Consider the following 19197-nt stretch of genomic DNA (forward strand, 5'->3'; position numbering starts at 1 on the left):
TTCTCACTAGGGTTTTCTCACCAGGACACTACTGAGTAGGTATGGCCACTGCCGTGACAAAGAACACCCAAAAGGAAACCTGTTTTTCAAAGAAATCGGGGAGCTGAGTGCAAATACTGCTCTGCTGTCCCTTTGAGCCTCAAAGAGCAGGCAGAAAAAAGGGCGATGCATTACGCTGGGAAGAGAGGTTATTTCTCCAACTGTGTTGCTTGCATCAGCCCCTCGTGGCGGTGAGGAAGATGTGTGCCAGCTCTGTTTTGTCCCCATTTATTATGTGGAAGGCCTTGATCAGAGAGAGGTGCCACGGCAGGAAGAAGTTTGTCGGAAGGCAAAACCAGCAGCACACTGCTTATTTATGTAACTACAGCAAGGCACGACCCAACACCAGATCATGGAAGCAAAGCTCTTTAAAACTAAGCTTACTTAATGGGAGGGGTCTAATACTAATGGGAAAGACCAGGTCAGGCTTTTGCTATGTGACAGGGCTAACAGGTCCTAAGCATTGAGGCTTGGGTGCGATGGTTGCGTACCCAATGCAGACTTCAGCTTCTGATAGCTGGGATCTTCAGCAGTGTCTGCGAGGTGACAGCTCAGAGGCACAGCCACCACGTGCTGGGCACACCAACAACCCAGAGCAGAATGGGTGCCCTGGCATGAAACGCTGCAGTGCCTCCCACTTACTGCTCCAGGCTAAATGTCATGTCAGCTGCTGCAGTGATAGCAAAGTGGGCTGTAAACACTTGAAGGCAGAGCTTGTTTTTGGACTGCTCCGTGAGGTATCCGGCCTTTCCACGGTGCTGTAAGGCAGATATGGTCTGCTGCTAAGAATGCCATTGTCCGACTGCTTGGACAAACACAAGGGGACTTTGAAATAACACATTCTTCCCTGAACGCTCCGTGTGAAACGCTTTGACGGCTTATACCAAGCATATCTGTCCTTTTCTATTAAAACCTACTGGCATCCTCCCTGTGCTGTCCTCCTCCTGGTGCTGTTTCAGAGCGTTCAGGCCAAGCAGCGCAGCCTGTTCTGTGACGTTAGGTAAATTTGTCTCGCCTAGCACCAGCCCACCCGGCTGTGTGTACCTGTAAAGGCTGTTTCTAGGGTGAGGTGTCTGCACAGGCAAGCAGTGGATCCAGGAGAAAGAAAAGCCAAGCACACAGTGAGTTCTCACTGGAGTAACAAGGAGATGTCTGCCCGAGATAAACATGGACAGTCTCTCTCAGCTTGTAAGAGAAGATGGGAAAAATTCACGTACAAGTAATTCAAACACAGAGTTAGACACCTGCTGTACTGAACAAGGGCACCATGTTTCCTCCATGTTGTTACTGTCATCGCACTTACTGCAGTTTATGACAGATTTATTAAATCAGGTGGTCTTGCATTCAGCAAAACGTGTGTTTCAGGATGAGATCTGCCTACCAGCCTCTCACACCTTGTGTTTACAAACCCATCAAGGTTTGCACTGAGGTAGCTTTATGTGCAGCTGTGAAGCACCTGCGGAGCTCCTGGCAGCACAGAGCTGTTTGGTTGGTTGTGACAAATAGTCACGAGCCCCATCTCTGGATACGTTTAAAGCTAAAAAAAAAAAAAAAAAAAAAAAAAAAAAAAAGAGGAGGAGAGGAAAGGAGATACAATAAAAATGAAAAAATAAAATAAATAAAAATGAAAAATAAAATAAATAAAAAAGAAAAATAAAAAATAAAATAAAATAAAATAAAATAAAATAAAATAAAATAAAATAAAATAAAATAAAATAAAATAAAATAAAATAAAATAAAATAAAATAAAATAAAATAAAATAAAATAAAATAAAATAAAAATAAAACCCACGCGTGTACGCCGCTCCCGCCGGCGGGTCAGCGGCACCACCCTTACGCAAACTGCGCACCGCGGTATTCCGGAACCCTCGTTCCGCAGCCGCAGCGCCGCGCCCGGCCCCCCCCGCAGCGCCACGGGGCAGGGGAGGGAGGCGCCTGCCGCGCTCGCGCGCCCCGCGAGGGCGCTGACACCGAGTTACCTCTCACCTACTTCCCGGCGGGGTAACTGCCGGTCAGGCGGCGGGGCGCGGCGCGCATGCGCGGCCCCCTCCCGGCCCCCGGGGTTACTGCCGGTCGCGGCGGGAGGGCGCGCGCGTGGCTTCCCGCGGCCCCCGCCCCCACCCCTCCCGAAAATTTTGCCCCGAATTGCTGCGAATTTGGGGCCGGGGCCGTGCCTTTTGTCGTCGTTAATTACTGCGTGCAGCTTGATTTCGGGAGTGTTTGCCGGCCCTGCTGGCGCTGTAATCGCTTTTTTAAAATTAATTATTTTTTTCCTCATTAGCAGCGGGACAGGCCGGAGCACAACGCAGCAGTCCCCCCTCCCCCCCGCTGCAGGAGAGACCAAAACTGAACGAGATTCAACCCTGCAAGAATCTGTAACGCGATACGCGTTCCCATTTGCTTTGTGCCGCTCCAGAAAGGCAACTTAAGTACAGTTTAACTGTCATAAAACAGCTACGAAAGAGATGAAAGAAATGTTTTTGTTCTTCCAGGAGCCACGCTTTGCTCCCACTTAGGAGCTTAAGCTGACACAAATTGCCCTATATTGCACGGCAATGCAACATCGAGCAGCAAAGAGCTTAGGAAGAATGTTTCTGTGTTTCAGAAGCAGCTTCCCCCACATAATACCTAGTGATTTGCTATCGAGTTAAATGCTTTCATTGTTTTTGGTTTGTTTTTGTTTTCCTTCTTGTATTCTGCCGTGTTTTTCCCCGGGCCCTCACCGTTCTCCCCCTACAGACTCTCTGATAAAGCACTAATCTCTCTGCGTTCCGCTGTTTGCAGGTTGCTGAGTTCAGTTGTTCAATGGTCACTCCTGTGCTGCACGAAGGCACCAGTAAGTTGAGGGGAAATATTTATATTTGCTATGTGAAACAAGAGAGGGGTTCAGAAGCTGACCATTTATCAGCCTTGCAGCCTTTGAAGTTGTGTTTCCTCCTCCGTTCCCCTCACCGCATTGCCCACACCTGTTGATGTAGATTTTCCACCTGCATTTGTTATCTTTCAGTTCAGGGATATTTAAGGGAAACTGAACGATTGCTGTTTACAAAGTGCTGAACTATCTGGGGTCTCATTATACATACCAGTGAATCTTTTGACTTCCTGTGAGCAGTGGGGGAAGCCTGAGATGACATAGATTGAAAAAAAATAACACAGCGTTGAAGACTGTTTTAACAATGCATTTAATTATTTCCACTAGGAACCCTCAATAGAAGCCAAGTGCTTGTTTCAGGTTGTTTTCGCTGGTGAAAACCAAGAGGAATCCACGAAAAATAAAGCTCATGATTAACTTAAATTTTCAGAGCTCGTTCTGAGTCCTTCTACATTTAATTCTATCTGCCTTTAAAGAAAAAAAGGAGACAGTTTTATACTTTAAAGACAAAAGAAATGTCAGCATGCTTGGGAGGACAGAATTATGAGCTAAAACGTGTGTATATAAAACAATCTTTGGATGAGTTGCTGTCCCTTCCAAAAGACCCTGCCTTCCGTATATGGTCTCCTATGGTCACCGTTTTTTTGAGTGCTTGCACTTTCTGTCCTTCCTTTTCCTTCTTTCTTGTTGTTTGTCCTCACTCTGCAGCCCTTTGTCCCTACTCGTGTGGCTGTAGCCTTGTTTCAGCATTGCAGCCAGAAGATGCAGCTGCAGCAGGGAATGCTGTGCTTTGGGCAGCAGCATCTCACCTCCACTGTCCCACAGCAACTACATTTGAAGAGTAGAGACAAATACAGCATTTGCTAGCAGCACTCCTGCCCTGCTGCATTTTAAGATGGTCACGTGCTCTACTCTGGGCAGCTTGAACCGTACAAGGGCTGCTCTTTAAAAGGGTATTTTCCTCCCTAAGTGGAAAGCTTGTGCTTCTGCAGTGTTTCTAACAAGACAGGACACGTCTCCCCAGCTGGAAAACTAAGCCTGCTGAGCTGAAACTTGCCTGTAAACTGGAATGCCCATAAAAATAGCACAGATTTCCAACTGGATTTCTTTGGAACTGTAATTGGAGCTTCGCTGAATGGTACTTTCATTATCGGGCCCACTAAGGCGGGTCATATGTGGAGCTGGGGCATCCTCAGAAGTCCGGTGCTGTAAAGACTGTTAGTGTCTTTAAGTGTTTGTTTTCGGCATCCCTTTTAGAATTACAAAGCACATGCGGTAGGAACTAGAATGATACTGTTTCATCTCAGTTGTGGGAGGCTTTTGGTGAGATCCTTCTCATTGGCAGGAATGTTGTTAGCCTCCTTAGGGTCAGGTTGAGACTTCAGCAATGTAACTAGTACTCCATGAACAGAGTTATGGAATGATTTAATGAAATCATCTATGTGATAAATGAAGCAGGGTAGGGAACAAAAGGGAGTTAATTTTTCATGAAATGTTCACAATCTGCAAATGTAGCGCTCCTGGTGTGTCAAAAATGTTTCTATGCTGCAAGAACTATTTTCATATTTGGATTTACAGAACACCTAGAAGATTTGCTAGGTTAGTGGCTAGTTAGTGGCTTATGCATTTCTGCAGAACAAACAACAAAACATACGAGTTATTGCAGGTAATTAAATATAATAAAAGCTTTTGTATCAGGCTGGAGGTAAAGACATAAAGTGAAAAATCATGAAGAATACGAAGCCAAAAAGAGGAGAACTGGAAGTTAATGTTGTAGCATGAGCTTCTCTTTCCAAGAAAAACTGAGTTCTCAGCTTCTTCGTTTTCAAATGGATGTTCAACATATGTTTAAAGCAAGAAGTGGATATTTCTCTGTGTGAGAGAACCCTGGGTATTTTTCTCAGCTGAGCTCCCTTTAAATTCTTGTTAAATACCCAGACTGTGTCCCACAGTGTACGCACAGGTGCTGCTGGCTGAGAGGCTGACAAGCATGCATCCACACGCACTGGATTGCAGCAGGGATTTCAAACAACCTCTTCTGGTCCTGCCCAGCTACTGTTTGGGGCTTGTCAGCACAGTGATCAGCACTGTAAGGGTCTGAAATAACAGTCAGCTGCAGAAGCTTGGCTATGGAAGTGTTCTATCTTTTTAATAATTCTTGTATTAGTATTGTCTTTTTTTTTTTTTTTTTTTTTTTTTTTTTTTTCTCTCATGCCAAAACAGTAACACACACTGATGAGCACAATGAACAAGCCAAATTGTCTGGCACTAACTGTTCCTTACAGCTCACAGATCTACACTCTGTCTAAACAGCCTTGTACTCCAAACAAAAGCCTTCCTATTGGAGAAGTAACTCCCGTTGACTTCAAGAACAGCACTGGACTCAATAATCTCTTCCTGTTCTATGGCTGAGGAATTGAAAAGTTTAATATTAAAAGAAAACAAACAAAAATTCTCTGCAGCATGGCAATTTAAAAACACATAGCTCGGTACTGAAATAAATGTGGGGCCCAGCCCTCTACCAAGGGAAGCAAGCAAGTTAGTTTTTTATTACAGTCAGAGCATGACTCTTGCTTTACATCACACGCTGCTTATTTCATTTTTCCTCCAGAGCATGTAACATGCTCTGGGCACTATGTAAATAACAATTCTTTATGTGTAAAAGAAGCACGTTTCTCTTTTTACATGTAATTATCTGTTAGCAATAACTTAAAGCTGTCTGCCTGTGTCTGAGATCTGGATTTACAACACCAGCTGGTTGAAGAGACTAAATAGTAGACAGAAAATAAATTCAGCTATCTAGAAACTAGAAATATTTAGGAAATCACTGGGAAATTTCCTTTCTTTAGACTAACATTTTCTTGATAATTCTTCTGATTACCATATTTATGGGACTCTTTAATGTAGGACTGAATAAAACTGTAAATCCTATGGTTGAATCCCTGTACTTTGAATTCACCCCGAAGCCTGCAATACAATACAGCCTGAACCAAGCAGTTTCAAACTTTCCCTCAGTTTGTCTGATTTCAGTCACTGTGGTGCTGGTGGTGCGAGTTCATCACATCTCAGATCTCACCAGAGGTTGCATTAAGTTCAGCAGTTTCTAAAGGAAATATGGGACAGGTGAAACTGGGCAAGAATGCCCATGTCACAGACACATGCTTTGGATGTGTAGGATTTGTGGGTTTAACATACCTTCCTCCTTTTCTTGTGCAGCTAGCACAGAGGGGGATACACGTTGTTCCACTTTCACATTATCTCATTATACAGCGTATGAATCCTAAGTGCGGTGCCTGATACAGTCCAGATGCAGGAGGAGGGTCTTGGCTAGGAGTTTTATGTGTTAATGTCAGCGCTGTTCAAAGAAGGGTGCAGTATATGCATTTTTCCAGACATGATATTAACAAGAACCAAGATACAAACCCCAGTGCAAATGAGTGCAAGAAGTCTGGTTTTGACAACTAAGCTGCACGCACTTGTGAGATGCTCTAATCATGAGTAATTGTTGGCATTCTTGACTTATTACCTAAGCATTTCTCTGAATTGGTCTCTAGCCTGCTAGGAAGAGTTACAGTGAAGTATACAAGGAAACTTCACCGTTGTGTATCCCCTGGGGACACTGGGAGCTTTGCAGGATGCAAGGCAAAGTCCTTTTCCTGAAGAGAAAAAAAAGGGAGAGATTTTGTGGGGGTCTTTCGGTGGCAGGAAAACTTGTCTCATCCGGACATGCCTGAAGGAACAATCTGATGCTTTTTCTGTGATTCCTGTTTTTAAGGAAGACTATTGACTTCTGGCTGGGTAATAGTGGTAATTGTGGTAATAACTGGCTTCTACAGGTAATAGTGGTTGCAAGTGGTATATGTCAGGACAATTCTTCACTGGTAAATGCTTTTACTTCTGTTTTAATAGTACCCACGCACACTTTGAAAGAGACAGTCCATTTTAGCCCATAGTTTTAGTCTGTAGGGGTATCCTACACCCTGAATTGAATTTAGCAAATCTAAAAGTGGATTAAGTGACGCCCAAAACTTTGGTGGCACTTATGCTTTGAATTTTACAGCTTGGCATTTCTGGTCCATACAGACACCAGACAAAAGCAATTAACTTTCTTTGCTTTACACATCTCTGCCCATGCTAGGAAGCGTTCCTCTACTTTCTGCTCAGGCACTGTGAGAATAACAACGGAAAAGGATGTTAAAAATAAACAAAAAATCCTGCCCAAGAACAGTAGGATCCCTATGATCTTTGGCTTTGCCTGGGATAGTGGAGCCTCTGCTGCACTCTGGGAGGGGTATCAGCACATAAAATCCCCGTGAGAAGGGGACGAGGACCTGCAGCTCCCAACTCACACTGCTTCTCCTTTGCCTCCAAAAGCAGCACCCTTGCCCAAGGCTTACAAGGGCATGTGCAGGCTAAGTGAAAGCAACACATGTCCTTTCATTTCTTCATTTATTCCCATAAGTTATCTGGAAGCCTCTTTTCATGTTATTTTTAAGTTTCCTTTGTTTAGCCTGTGCAACGTGGTTTTTTTTTTTTTTTTTTTCTTTTTCTTTTGTTTTGTCTAGTGTAAGGGGGGAGGGGAGTGAGAGCCTTTGTAAAGCAGAAACCTAAACCTGTCTTTTTACACAGTGTTGGGAGAGAGGTGCTGTGCACGGAGCTAGGCTTGTTTATGGCTTTTGTGGCAGAAAAAATAGCACGATGTACATAGTAATTCATACCAGTTTCCACACAGTTTCTTCAGGCAGTCTCTCTGCATCGAAGTGGACATTGAAATTCCAGAATCACAGGGTCTCAGCCTGCTCCTCCTAAAAATTTACTTAGAACTTACGTAAAAAATATGAGTCACACTGTCCTGTGGGCAATGGAGTTCAAGCTGTGTCTTTGCTTCCTCACAGATCACTTAGCTAGGGATCCCCATGTGCTTATTGTTATTTATTTATTTATTTATTTATTTCGTAATTGCACAACTCTGTATACTTTGAAGCTGTAAGACAATTGTCCCCATGGTTCCAAACTTCCAGTTTAAGAAGTAACAACTGAGGCCTGTCTGTATATAAAAAAGGACTGAAGTAATTAGGAGCGTTGTTTGACAATTGCACGCTGACCGTTTCAGTAGTTTTTATCTAGGAATGCCCATAGAGTATTCAGTTGTGATGGGTACACAATGACCAAACAAGTGATGCCAAAGCTCATGCTAATTTAAAATACCCATGGCCTGGTGTTGTATGCATTTTCCTGACTGGGACTGAAAAACTACTCTACAGCTGGAAGAGGGATGTTCTCGGACTGTATTGACATATCTTAAGAGGATCACCCTCCTGCTGAATATAGGTCTTGTTTTATAGAACTGTTGCAGAAAGGTGTAACTTTCTTCCTTAGTGTCAATAAATCAGCAAAGATGGGTAGAAAAGTAGCAAAGAAAGAATGGTATGTCAAACTGGACAGAGAAGAGCTGATGGAGAAAACATCTAAGCTGAAAACAGGAGGAGAAAGTCACCTAGAAGATGTTGGTTGATAGAGTCTCTCCTGAGATGAGTTTTAGGAAAGAGAAGGAAAGAAGATGAGGGGATTTTGCAGCACGGTACCGAAAAAAGAAATGAAACATCAGGAAGAAAAGTTTCATTTTCCCTTTGGACATGTGATAGTCTATTAACAGCTGTCTGACTGAAGGGAGAACCCTCCTGGTAAAAGCTCTTTAGATGCAGTTAGACACAGCTCTTTGCTGCTGACCTCTCCTCTCCTCCCAGCTGGGTGCTCTCACTCCCTTTCCTGCCCTGGCCCTGCCACTCGCTCCAAGGTCATTTGGGAGGTGAGGAAAACATTGCTGCTGGTTAACACAGGGGTGCAAGAGCTGGCAGAAGGAAGGGAAAGGGCGAGAGCAGGGCATGCTGCTGTCGGAGTGGCTGAGGCTGCTGTGGACATACAGCCACTGTTGCTTTCACCCGCATTTCCCATCTGTCCCTTCATATATTTTTGGGATAACGTCATCCTTCTACCTTCTGGGGTGCTTCTGGAGAGAAATTAACATGTTTTTTTTTAGACTGTTTTTGGTGGTGTAGATATTCCATACTTGTGTCCTTGAAAAAGGCTTGGCCACTGTTTACTAGAAGCAGCTCAAGGTTGCAAAAGAGAAAAAATAAGTTGTCGGGAAAACAATTACATGAGCCTTTAGTCAAAGACCACTGCAACACATATATGTTAATGAAGGTAGCTTTCATCCTGGCATTTCATCAGTTTTGAGCATTTTACTTTTCTACTGCCACAGTCTTCCAGCAGGGATTTGTGTGTGATATAGTGGTAGCCTTTGCCAAGCCTGTTTAGGAGTTAAATCTTCCAGCAGTTAAAGCACTGGATAGTCCTTCAGTGAATCATTCCTGGGCATATATTCACTCAAAGCTTGGCCAAACAGTAGTTTGCTTCATGCACACTGAATGTGTCCACATGAGAAGTGTGGTGCTCAGCTGTAAATTCACTTCCTTCCTTGCTAAGAAATAGCTTCCTCATGTAGACAAGCTCTAAGACACATTGCATTTAATCTAGCTATACTGTGGCCTGTGGAGATGGAGGGATGGCTTCCAGTGATTAGATGTATCTGCAGCCTGCCCCAGCCATTCAGCAATTTGCTGACTTGAAAAAGCAAACACCTTGCCTGCATGAGCCAGACTTTCATGCTGGTCGGCAGTGGTGTAAAGTAGCTGAGGGCACTGAATGTGCCCTGCTTTATTCTGTCACATAGTTTGGCTCGGTGGGACTGTTGAGTAGCAAGGAGAGTTTGTCCAGGCTGAGGATGGGGAGAGATAGCAGAAGTCTTCTTACTGGGAAGGAGATAGGAGGACAAGACAGGAGAGGTTCATGTCTGAACTGATACAGATGCTGAATCACATTACTTATTCTGTGGAGGTAATTCTCTCATTCCAGCATGGAAGCTTGTTGATATTTGTTTTTGCACTACATTTTTCCTCGGGATAAATATGGATGAGATGCTTTAGGATCCAGTCTTGTGAGAGAGAAACAGATAAACCGGTGTGCTCCAACCAGACTCTCACCCTCATATAATTTGCATAGCTGCATTAACACCAGCAGATGAGGATTCATCCATTTGTTTAAAGCTCATTAAACTTGTGAGTAATTAATGAAGCTCGTGAGAATTTGAAAAGCACTAACTTTGCTATGAGAGCCTCCTATTTAACCATCTCTGATACTGTCTTGCAGCCTAGCCACAGGTGTGCAGGATCAGACCTTATTTGTAGGCAGCAGAAGGATGCTTTTCACATAGATTGGCCCCAACAAAAGAGTTTGGAAAGGTTTTTCCTTTAATATGTGCATGCGGGACCTCGGTTGTCTCATGCCCATCCACATAAATCAGCAATATTACTGGAGCTGATCAGACTGGGATCTCTAGCTATCAGAAAACACTGCCACCTTAATCTGCGATGGCATGAAAAGCTGCAGTGAAGTGACCCCTCTTCACCAGCTGCTCTTGAAATGACGTTGTAGGAGAGACAAGGACTGATTCTGTCCTGTCCATGACTGGCGACTCTCCTTTATTCCCTGTTTATGTGGAGCTGAGCACAAGGCTTGGGCTGTAGCTGGTCTCCACCGATATAAAATGATCTCTCATCTTATCCAGAGCAGTGGGGAGGAACTTGAGTCAAAGGTGAGTGACAGTGATTTGTGGACGTGCCAGACGTGGGGTCATTTTGTGTATTGCTTCGAAACCCCTCTCTTCTGTGCCATTATTTGGATGTACTGTTGCATTCAGCCTCTACTTCATGGTCATACACAGCCCTAAGTCAGTTTGTACATCTTAAAGAAAGGAGAAAGGCCAGCCATCTGCTATGTACTGCTGCTGCCAAAACTCCATGGAATATTAACAGCAAGACAAAGCTTAGCTGCCAGCAGTCTCCATCTAGGAAGCACCAGGGAGCACAAGTGAAAAGATGCAAATTAAAAAAAAAAAAAAAAAAAAAAAAAAAAAAAAAAAAAAAAAAAGACTGCAAATCAATCCCAGGAACAAAAAAGCTGGAAGAGCCAGGATTTTGAGATTCACAGGAAAGTATGGGTAAAATAGATGTGTGCAAGATTTGCATATGTGGTTCTCATAACTCACTGTATGCAAGAAAACATGTAAAGTACAAAGTACTGTTTGTGAGTAACAAAGTTGTGTTTCTGCAATAGAAGGTGTTTCTGAAGGTGTTCCTGTCTGAGAAAATTATTGAGATTTCTCTCACATGTTGATATATGAGGGTGCAGGTTAAAGCTAGAGTTTAGTTTCTGTTTTTCATAAAATCATCCTTGCTTTTCCTTTGATTAACTTTGTCTTCAGTGTTTTTCCTCAGCAAATGGTTTAGGTGTGCAGGCCTACACATTCTCAAATCTTAGAAACATGCCAGAAAAGTGGTTGGTAAGGATGTTCTCCTCTAAAAAAAACACAATATAAGTGGCAAAGGGGTGTGTTAACTGTGCATGTTTCACTTGTTGCCAGTTCCAAGCAGATAAATTCTGTACTCGAAACAGTTTTTTGCACGTGGCAGATAATCTCTTAAGGAGGAAGCACGTCTGTGGACAGCACTGAGTCATTCAAGTCCCCAGAGTCTGTTCCAGTTGGTAGGGAAGCCAATAACTCCTGTGCTGCTGGGAAGTTTCAAATCCTGAAATGCAGAGGCTTGCATTTAAGCAAGGTGGCTTAAATCATATAAAAAGAGGAAGTGCTCCAAAATTCCTCAGCGCTGGTCGGTCTTCCTCTAAGCAGCTACAGCATAAAGGGATTTTTACTGTTTGTTTTCCTGTGAGAATGGGGCTGCCAGATGCGGCTCTTGTAGGGGTCAGACCCCTGCTCCAGCTCCCCAGGGGCAGACCACAGCAGTGCATGCAGGCAGGTGTATTTTCTAGTTGGGCTCCTTCCTTTGCTGGGAGACCAACGTGGAAAAAAAACATATGGGTGGGAAGATCCTTTAAGAAGTCATTTTTTTCTGCCTTCTTTCCTCAAGGTAGTGAAGGGATGCAAGACATGGACTCCTGATGGCTCTTGAACAGAAGGCCTTTATTGCCCTTTTTCATTACTATATATACTTTCCCCGTAGTTCCACGCGCTGTCCATGTGCCCAAATTTGTCATAAAATTGGTCAGAGATCCTCAGACACGCGCCTCGAGCCAGCCAGCAATTGGCCACTGCCCAAAGCTCATCTTTAACATTGTAGCCAATTTACTTTATCTCAACCTTGCTCAAGTTTTTGTTTCTACTGTTTTTTTCCTCATTATCTCTAATTCAGGGATATATGAAACAGTGCGGAGCCACCTTCAAATTCCTTTCCCACGAGGTAGGATTGACTAAATGTAAACTTTTTATAAGAAAATAGTTGGCCACATCTCAATGTAAAGATATTGTGTAGATCAGGATGCATTCCTGCTTCTTGCTGCTATTGACTGGTAGGTTGCAGTCAGTTTTTCAGAGAGGCTGTGTTCCAGCTGTAGCCTTCAGGGACATACCTGCACTGGGGCAAGAGTAGCTAAGCTGCTTAATGTAGAGAGAATTCTCAACTCTCCTTAAAAAATGACCCAAAGAAACCTCTGAAAGAACTTTTTTTTTCTTTCCCTCCCCCCCCCCCCCTCCCTCTGGAAGGAGTTTGTTCTTGTGTAGGCAGGGTTGGAATGCATCCACAAATTACTGCTGTTTTTATTTGTCCACGTGCAGTGAGCTTTACAGTCAGGCAGAACTGATGGAAACATTGATAATTATTCTCTGACAGCTCTTATCTGTGGTTGGTACAAACCAAAAAGGTTGTAGTTTTCAGGGGCACCTCCTGTTTGTTTGCTGTCATACACTTTTTTTTTTCCTAGCTCATCCTAGATTTTTTTTTTTTTTTTTTTAACTTCCATAGAAAGGGTGGCAGCAAGGACAAGGGAAGGAAAGAACAGAGGTGGAGTCCCTTTATGTCTGAGTGTCTCAGTTTAGGAGAAGAAATATTTTTTATTCAGCAGACAGCAGATATTTTTCATTCTTACTTCAATAGGAAACCCATCTCCCATTTTAGAGGCTAGTTCTAGAGACAGAAAAGTTTCATTTAATTTCCCAGTTAGCTCTTCAACCTCATTTCCAACCACACAGTCTGAGATTTCCCAGCTCTATGCCCTTCAGCTCATGTTGCTACATATGGACTCGTATGCAGGAATCCATCCTGGGCACAGTGTTACCTTATTTACGTAATGTTTCTTGCATGCATCTCAGTACCCTACCCACTGCTCATGTGCCCGAACTGTAATTGCGCAGGGAGGAGTTTTGCATAAGCTTTCTGCCAGCAGAGATTTATTTACCATGAATACTGAACCACGTATAAACAGACCATTAATATTACCTTTAGACAGTACCCTAATTATCATGTGCAGCATTTAGAAGTAGGCAAGGAAAACAGGTAAGGCGTTGTGACTGCAGAGCTGACACTCCATTGTGTCCCACAGAAATTCTAGAGATAGTTGAGAGCTTTGAAGGTACTCATCTGTGGGAGGCTGACCTGGTCGTTCATTAAAAATGAAAACAAACTAGGAAAAGTAAACCTGAATGAATAAACCCAAACATTTCAAAAGCAGTCCTGGAGAGTAAAAGTGGAATTATGAACCTATCATTTCAAATGGGTTCTTTAAAGTTGCTTCAGAGTCTGGGGCAACCACTTCCCATTTAATTGAGCACTAAAGTCACTGGGCAGCTTTTAAAATCCAGCCTTAAACTACATTTCAGAGTCAGAGAGCAACTTTAGCTCGGTGTAGCAAAGGACTCCAGAACATGCAGGTGGAGTGCACAGAATCTCTGTGCCAGAGATAAACACACAGCCTGATCAATGGAGCGTTGAATGTGAAGGATACTGAACTTCAGTATCAGGAATATAAATTCCTTCAGTGGAAGGAATATGTTAATGATAAGCATTTATTGTAAACAAGGTCTCTCCCGTATATTAGTAGGCATCCCTACAGCTTCTTGGCCTTTCAAGACCAAAAAATGTTAAGGGGTTGGGGAAAGGAAAACAACAATAATCTAGTGAGCCTGGTTCACAATGAAAAATACTCTGCAGGGAGACTGTGGATTTGAAGGTGAGATACTGAAGTTACACCCAGTTATTCAGCCCATTGCATTTAGAGGGAATACAATCCAGTGTGAATGGATGAGACCTACAGCCCGTCTAATTAATCTCTGAAAGTGATCACAACCAGTTGCCTTACATAATGGCTTGTGAACACTGAAGCAGATCTACAAAGCTATGTTAGCTTCTGACTCCTTATGACTGCAAGAATTTGGCAAGACAATATTGCATGTATTTTAATAAAGAAAATACAACCTGCCAAAACTTAAAATGCCAGTTGATCTTGTAAGAAACATTGAGAGAGCTTTAAATGATAGCATATGTATCAAACTTGTCTTGCATCTACCTGTATCTTCTCCTTTTTTCTGTGTGTGTCACACACGTCAGTTTTCTTGGTCTTCCATTTTTTTATACAGCCCTTCTGGCAATTAATACTTTTAGGCTGATTGCTAGGAATCATTTGCTCTGAAGATTTCTTTCTGATAGTTTATAATTGTTCACTATTCCACAGATGGCCAAAGAAGAGTCATGGAAATCTCAGTCAAAAAAAAAAAAAAAAAAGTCCCCAGTCTCCCCAGTCATAAGTTCCCTTAGAAAGATATGAAAGTCAACACTGATGAGCAGCTTAGGGAGGAAGCCTGGACAAAGCTCATGGGTTACAGCAATCACAAAAAGATTCTTTCCTGCATGCTGAAGAAGAAAGAGAATAAGTTTTTACGGATACCAAGGAAAACAACACAAGTAGACACCATACTGCTCTGTAATTCTGATGGAGCTGATGATGACAACATGGCTTTTCTGAAGGAAACGACTTCTGTGGGATACTTAGAGGCTTTAGAATAAAGGAGATAGCTCATAGCAGAAGGAAGAACCCCAGAGTTATTAGTTTTTATGGAAAATCTGACTAAAATGGCCAGGAACCAAGTGAAGCTGGACAGAATGAGTGCGTAAAGACTCAAGGACATAGAGAAAGAGGTTGATTGTCTTTTTCTTCTCTAAAAGCAGAGCATGTCCAAAATGTTGCGTTACTCTTATTACAGGGGCAGGTGGGAATGTGCTGACTGAGGAACATCAAAGTGAGAGGGAGATCCTCTAAGCCAAAGGGAAAAGAGAGAGAACCTCTCCTGAAGGAAGAGAAGGATCTGGGATACAGAAGCCAGACAGCATTGATGCTAGACAATAAAGAGACAGCGTTTCACACTTGGGCATGCCACATGAGGATAAAGAGGAAAACAGGCTGGGGATGATAAGAAAGGACATGGTTTAGGTACTGGATTCTCCTTGGAAACGTACAATAGATTGTGAGCCCGTTGAACCTCCAGGGAGGTTGTTAATATCCTGAGCAGTGACTGCACAGTCTCTGGCACCAACACTGAAGGCAAGTTAAAGGCAGCATTTGCAGCAGCTACCCAACCACACAGAAATGGATGTGGGTGCACAAGACAAGGTTAAGCTTGATTATCTCCCCTTGCTACAGCTGCTAGGGAGAGAATTAACAGGCACAAGGAGGTACCTGTTCTTCAGATCAAGACAAAATGAGCAGAAGCAGGAACTGGCCCATCTCAGAGCCAAGAAGAAGAGTGTGTCTGCAGCACAAGTTGGCTACACCCTAGATCCGGCCCCGGTTGCCTGCAAGTAGCTAGAGAATGTAGAGGTCAAGCCTGCTGTCTTGATAAAAGAGCTGGGAACATTCAGAAAGTGAAGCTATTTCCAAAGGGAGAAATATCAGGACTCAAAAGCTGCTTTTTATGTGTGTGTGTGTTTGTGTAGAAGCACAGTGCAAAGCAGACCCCAAACTGAGCAAGCATTTAACCTATCAAGAGGAAAAAATGTTAGGCTCTACAGAGCAGACTGCAGTGTAAATAAGCATGGAAGTCAGCTGGCAATTCTGAGCAGCTATGGAAAGATTTGGGCTTGAATAAGAGATCCTTCATTTTCCAGTGTGAGTTTGTCTTGGTGTCCAGGGAAACTCCTGATTTGAAGAGACGCCTTTAAAGCTCTACTGCAGAAGGTGCTTCTCCAGGTGGATGAAAAGAGCAGCAAAATGTAGCCTCAAACCTATCTTTGTAAACAGTCATGCCTGGAAAAGGAGGGGTAGAAGAGGTCTCTCTTGCCTCCTGGAAAGCAAGTCCCTGTTGGATGGCATGGATGCTCAGTAAAGGCAGAGGTGGGAAAAGAGGAGGAAAGTGTTTTGACCAAAAAAAAAAAAAAAAAAAAAAAGTGCAACTTTTTCTTTTAGGGCACTATACTTAATGGCAGATGAGTCCTGTTTTTTCCCTTCTCACAGACATGGAGACACTGTCCGAAGGACAGAGGCACTTTCCCAGCTCCACATTGCAGGTTTTATGGGTACAGAGGAAGCTGAAGAGCCCAAAAGCACCCCTTTGCTGGGGTGAAGGCCAGGGGGCTGGCTGGTGGTGCACTGCAGCGCGGCTAAGTAAGCGAAACCTCCCAGGGCTGGAGGATGGCCCTGGTTACCCAAGTGTGACTCCTGTGTTAAGTTTAGAGGTAAGGTACAGCGTGCTTTCCCCTGTGGCCTCTGGTCGGACTGGCACTGAAGCAGTCTGTACAGCTTGGGAGCCGTCCCCACCTCCCTTTCCTTTTGGTTCAGAAGCTGGTTTCATACACTGGAGTGCACTTCCTTCCCTTCCTGAAGGGAAGGAAGTCATTATCTACTAAAGGAAAAACACATCTTCCTAAAAACAAGCTCCCACACCACTAAGATTTGCACTGAGTGCTGTTCTCTACAGCTCCAGGGCTGTAGACAGGAGGTTTGCTGATCAGGGACTGGCTGGGTCTGCAGTTGCACTGCCGGCACATGCGGTCCAGTTCCCAAGTGCACATCTCCACAGACTTATGGAGCTACTCTAACACGTCCTCCATATGTAAAAGGCTGAATCTTTTGTAGTATCAGCTCCAGTCCAGGAGCCCTATACATGCTCAGGTAAACATCGCACTGAGTTTCACAAGCAACTGATTAAATAAGGATTTTTGATCGGCCGATTTTTGATCTCTCTTAGATAATTGTTTAAGGAAATGGGCAACTACAACTAATACGAAATGGCATTTGGCTGGCCATGAGGGAATGCTAGCCATTCTAGCTCACATCTCAAGGGTTAAGTTGGTGAAGTTTACCTCCTGGCCAGTCCATTTAACACAAGTAAAAATTTGTCCATCAGTACCTAAATTGAGGTTAGATAAAGCCAAATTGCATCCTTTTATTTGGCTTTATTTGCATTTGATTGGATCCTGTGTCTACCAGACCACTTCTGCTTTGTGATGAAGCCTTTCTTCCTTGTTCCACCCACTGGGGATGTTATTAGAATAATCATTTTTCACTGGGGAAGAAGTGCCAATTTTTTAAAGTATGGGCTTTGTTCACACTGACATTTTACTCTCTCCACTGCTAACCATTCAATCACATTAATGGCACAGAAACCCTAGTTTGTGCAGGCCAGGCTGTCCCTGTAAAAGTTGAATGGCAGAGTACACGTAATGTGCACTGAAACATTTCTAAAGGAGCCCTGGTGTGGGATAATTTTTGAATGGTAGACAATTGCACAGAGGAAGATTGAAATGTTAGCACAAAAATTTATACATGCTGCATGCCATTATAAGGTATATCTCTAGGGAATATGGGGAAGGCATAAAGTTGGTGTAAAATTAGAATTGCTACCTTAGGTATATTTTACTTGGCAACTCTACATACGTTCTTTGCTCTTCAAACTATAGGTTAGACTCATGGTTGGGAAAATCAGCTTATTTCTGGCAAGCTGAAGAATTTTTACCAGCTAAGTATTTGGCTGCATGTATATTTTACATCCAAAATGTAGTAATTTTGTTAACAGGGAGCCTCACACCACTTTATCTATAATAACTGCAGATGTAATTTGGCATGTGCTTACATTTAATGCTAAGCATTTGTGAGAAATGACAAGGCTATGCTTGTGGTAATGGGTCCTCTTCTTAAAATAACAGCAGTAATTTGGCAACTAACCTTCACAAGAGATGACGTTTTTAAATCATCCTTTTTAAACAAAATATATGTTACGTTAAGAAATATTACCCATACCGCTTGAATTGTTACTTGGTCATGTCTGAGCTTCAATATATTGTTTTATTAAAAAGACTTAGATGTAACTTATTGATTATTAGAGGCAGTTTGGTGCTTATACCAAAGGATGTAGGGAATTAAGCAAGCTCCTTTGTCTCCACTAGGCGCTAAGACAGGCTAGCAATGTTCTTGGTCCCAGGGGCAGCAGCTTCCTAGGTTCAGTACTTGACATGGCACAAACACCTCGAAGCTTCCCCCACTGCAGGGCACAGTGGAGTACCTAGGGGCTGTTAAGCCTCAACCACTTCTCTTTCTCTCCAACCGGAACACCGTCTTTTAAAGATCAAATGAGTGTTACCTGTTTTTCTGTGAATAGTACAGGAAGAAAAAAAAAAAAAAGTGAGTGTGGCAGGCTGCAGTAAACAGCATGGTGCTGTCATTTGTACTCACTGTGTTGTAAACCAGGCTGGAGTGACTAACTCCCATGTTAGGAAATACAAATTGAAGACGGGATGCTCAGTGAAAGTTTAGGTTGCTATAAAATAATAACGATGCAATTATTTCTTACTAAAAGTTAGGAAGTTACTTCCAGGAAGGCCTTATGAAAGTTGGCACCTCAGCTGACTCAGATATTGCAAATCAAGGGAGAAAGTAAAACAACACCGAGCAGATGCTTGAAACGCTGATTAATCTTCAATGTGTACCCCCAATGCAATAGAAAAGAGTCCTGAAGTGCTGCAAAACTGTAAACTAATCACAGAAGAGTTGATCAAAACTCTTTGAAAAGTAATTTCCTAACCAGAAGTATTACTAATCTTATACCTTTCCTGTTTCCTGAACTAAGTCCAAACTAACTCACTTAGGGTTAAAAAGAGTTTGGATTTCCAGATGAAATATTTCATCTCAACAGCTGGCTTGCAAACTGGCATTCTTTATATCTGAAATCTGTCTTAGAGCTCTTCTGTTTATACCAAGGCATTTCTTGGTGTGACTGACTAAGCCCAGGGACTTCTCTAGCATCCTGATGTCAGGAGCCATCGATCTTGGAGGCTCAACAATGGCGTGCCATGCTGTGTACAGATTACAAGCATGGAGAAACAACTTCCTCCTCAGCAAGAACCCAGCTCCTTCATTCCTCTACATAAGGTCCTTTCCAT

Source organism: Aythya fuligula, chromosome Z (assembly GCF_009819795.1).
Source record: "Aythya fuligula isolate bAytFul2 chromosome Z, bAytFul2.pri, whole genome shotgun sequence".
Lineage (NCBI taxonomy): Eukaryota > Metazoa > Chordata > Aves > Anseriformes > Anatidae > Aythya > Aythya fuligula.